Below are 4,154 nucleotides of genomic sequence, written 5' to 3'. Positions count from 1 at the left end.
TGCAGGACAGACTGCTTCTACTTCATTTCCCAAGGTACAACTAACAGAATGCTGTTGTGCAAATCTACCAAATCCATGGTACACTGGGGCATAATTACTGCAGCACAAAAAATAAAGATTAAATATTGAATGACAGCCATTATCGTTTCTAAATTCCTAGCCATCTCTGCTACAAAGAATCTCTACTTTCTATTCTTTGTTCTTCAGTTTCTCACATTCTTGTTTCCCTTTTATTTTATTATTTTTTTAATTTTTTTGTTTGTTTCTCACTGTCTTTGATCAGGTCTTTACTTAAAATTAGCTGTCCAAAATGACTGACTTTTATGGAATAAACAAATATAAGTTTTTAGGCAGCGGGCTGCTTCTCTTCCGTGGTGGGTTTCTTTTCTGCAGGTTTCTTGTCAGCTGCTGGTTTCTTGGTAGCTGCAGCCTTTTTTCCTACCAAAGGTTTCTTCGGCTTTTTCACACCAACAGCCTTCTTTCTTTTCTTCCCTACCATGGGCTTCTTGCCTGGAACCCCCTCTCATCTGATTTGGCTTCTAAGGCCGCTGCTGCCTTATCCATCCGGAGTTTGTGATTCTTGGCCTGGTGAAGAATGGTGTTCCAGCGCATGGTCTTTGCTACGGGTTTAGTTTCAACATGAGTCTTAGGTTCTTCAGTGGATTCTTCTTCAGGACTCTACGATGAATCCTCTTGCGTGGTGCTCGGAGGGCTCTTTGGATCCCTGGCCTTTTCAAGATTCTGCTAAGGTCTGTATTAAGCATCTTATGCATGGGAAGGTTGTAGTTACTCTTGAGGGAGGCAGCCTTAGGCCAAGTGCCATACAGATTATCTAACTTGCAGAAAGCACTTTCAGTCCAAATGCAGAAACGTCCCACATGCCCACCAGGAGCAAGTTTCAGAATGTTCAGTTTGCTTACATTAAGTAAAGTGATTCCAGGGATGTCTCTGAAGGCCTTGATGATACCATTGTCTTCATTGTAGATGATGCAGGATCCCCTGCGCTGGATAGGATGATGGTTTCTCATTTTGCCCTTGCCAGCTCTCATTCTCTGAGAGGCATAGACCTTTTTGATATCATTCCAGGCTTTAAGTTTCTTAAGAAGCAAAACCTCCTCCTTGGTCTTCTTGTAGCCTTCAACTTTATCTTCAACCACCAAAGGAAGCTCAGGAACTTCTCAACACGGAGACCTTTAGACATGACCAGTGCTGGTGAGGCTGAGGCAGTCAGGGCAGAGCAGATGGCATATCACTTTTGTGTTGTGTTCACTCTGCGGTGCCAATGGCCTCCACGACGCATATTTCCAAGAGCACCCTGGCCAGAATGGTGAGGACCCCACCTCGAACTCTAGGCATTGGACCCCTGGCTCTGCCTGTACCCCAAGACTCAGCACTGGTTTGATAACCTGCTGATTCACTGACAGCATATGGCTAGCTGTCGTTTTTGTGCAAGTTGCTGTGAACAAAGTTCACGACATCCTGTCAAATGGGAGCCTTAAACACAGCAGGCAAGGTAACATTTTTGCCAGATGATTCCCTCTCTTCGGAGTACACAGATATCAAGGGACGAGCACATGCCATCACGGGGAGAGGAGAGGGACTCTTGTTTCCCTTTTAAAGCCATCTTTTCCCATGTTGCTTCTTGCCTTGACTCTTTGGAGAAAACCACTTTTTTCTCCTGAGTCTTCAATAGACAAAGGACAATTCAAATGTTATCCTCTTGTTTTAAATGAAAAGTATTTCTTTTTTGTCCCTTCAAAATCAAAATCTATTATTTTAAGTTTCCTTTTTAAAAAATTCATCTTTTTAAAAAATTCTGCTTTTCTTTCTAAAATGAGAATGTGACTATAGTTCAATTTTGGTTGACATTCTTCTTACCACTGCATGTGTTTTACCAAAAGAACAGATTGTTTTGAAATTAAAAGAAATTATTCTAAAATTATAAAGTTCGAAATATACTTAATTTTTTAAAGTGTCAATATGAAAATCGACAGCTATCTAGACACTAAAATGTAATACAGTGATACATTTAAGAACTCTAATAGTAGAGGGTCCATTCTACTTTTTCTTCCTGGATATAAACGCAGGACTCTACTAAAAAACAAATGAACTTACGTTTGTTTAGCTATGGGATATTATTAGGATAGTCATGAAGAAGCAGAAAAAAAATGTTACATGAATTCTTTTGATGAGATAATTAGAAAGTGTCTATTATGCAATCATCTTTTGGGTCGTCATTTGCGACTATTAAAAATTAGTCATCTATAATCATTTAAGACATTTTTCACTTCTTGAATACTAACTTAGAATTTGATATAAACTAAAGATTGCTTAGGGAGAAAAATACACATAAACGTAAAAAAAAGAATTTTTTACAAAATAAAGGAAGTTGACCTATCTCAGGGATCAGTGGTCTACTGATCTCTAGTTTTAAATTATATAGTGCTATGTTAAAATTATTTTACATGTATATTTTGCATAGTTTATCAATCTTACTTTTAGTAATGAATATTTTTTTCTAAATTTAAGACATATTGCCATATTTAGTCAGATCAAAGTTACCTCCAATTGTAACATGTCTCACCTCATTATTTTATGTTTCATGAAAAAAAAATCATCCAATTTTAATTGTAGGATACCATTGATGGTAAGATATCCCCAGGTTGGTTTCAGAGATATTACAAACATTTTAGGGGCACCTCGATGGCTCAGTCGGGGAAGCGCCTACCTTCAATTCACATCATGATACTGAGGTCCTGAGATTAAGCTCCACATCAGGCTCCCTGCTTAGCTGGGAGCCTGCTTCTCCTTCTCCCTCTGCCTGCTGCTCCTCTTGTGCTCTCTCTCTCAAAAAATAAATAAATAAAATCTTTAAAAATAAATTAAAAAAAATTAAAATGTTTTAAAAAGTGCATCTTAGAATCAATGAATTCTGGTATTTTTACTTTAGACATGAAATTTGCTTTTACTTCAAATAAATGAATATATGAATAGTAGGTCTTAAAGTCTTTGCCATTTTTGTCTGTTGTTTTCCAAGAACTGAATTCTCTTTCCTTCAGAAATTTATATACTTGTACCTGACTTTACTGTAGACCTAATATTTCCAAAATATTATTTTAGCATGTCTGGCTTATACTGCAAACTTCCAACCTTCTTTTTGTTTAAAATGATATCTCATGACCTGAGCCCACCCACTCTAGGATATGTATAAAATGGGGCAGAGGCCAAGAAGCTTTCAATTTCTAGAATCAGTCATCTTTATTCTCCTATTACTTAGATGTTGAATTGTACCTTCTAACATTTCCGTTGAGTATCTTTGGAGTCCAGAACTGAGGTGTCTGACAGATCCCCCCTACTCCTTGCGGTTGGTTTGGTTTTGTCTTCCTTATCAACCTTATGTTGATATAAAAGACTTATGAATCTTTAATTCAAGCCTTTGCCTCAAATCAGTCCTAACACTACCCTTCTTACCCACCTCTGCCAGAAGTATCAATAATGCTGACATTAACCCTAAGGCTGGCAAAGTTTTCCATCTGGAATATGGTTTTGGAATCAGATGGCTCTTCCTCCCTATTTTTTCATAAGCTACATTTCATATTATTATCTTCATTGACATAAACCAAAAGTCAAGAGCCAGTGAACCAAGGGAAGCCTGGAAAGGTTTAAACATTAAACATTAAAAAACAGAAAGCACTTAGCCATACCAACTTCCTACTAGTGTCCACAAACAACAGGTGGGAACATTGATAGGAGTTAGGCTAACTTATTTGTGTTTTAATAGCTTTAATTTGCCAAGTCCTTGGAAGTCACCTGATGAGATCTATCCAACTCATCAGATGTGTAACCGAAAGAAAAAATTTATTTCAAATTGAAGTATTCCTGAACAAAGAAGAGCAATTAATCAATTAGATAATTAATTTTAAATGCAGTTTAGAAACTGAAAATATTATACAGGATGTGGGCACTAGCTTTTTGTACTAAATACTTTAATAATGGTTAAGAAATTTTCACATACCGAAGCAAAACTAAAACCCACAAATGATAAGCAAATTCATAGATGAAAAAAGGTTTCCAAAGGTCTAGTACTTAACCTGGATAATTAAATATAGGAAAAATATAATTGTCCACATTATGACAATTATCTAATAATAGAA

At 36.8% G+C, this 4,154-nt stretch overlaps 1 pseudogene; it reads right to left on the bottom strand.

Moving 5' to 3' along the window:
• Nucleotides 1-321: 321 nt before the first annotated feature.
• On the bottom strand, nucleotides 322-1,581 carry LOC140603497 (large ribosomal subunit protein uL4-like; annotated as a pseudogene).
• Nucleotides 1,582-4,154: the final 2,573 nt, after the last annotated feature.

This window comes from Canis lupus, chromosome 14 (genome assembly GCF_048164855.1).
Source record: "Canis lupus baileyi chromosome 14, mCanLup2.hap1, whole genome shotgun sequence".
In the NCBI taxonomy this organism is placed as follows: Eukaryota; Metazoa; Chordata; class Mammalia; order Carnivora; family Canidae; genus Canis; species Canis lupus.
The sequence above is the reverse complement of the archived record's forward strand: the minus strand, read 5'-3'. Positions and strand labels throughout refer to the sequence as shown.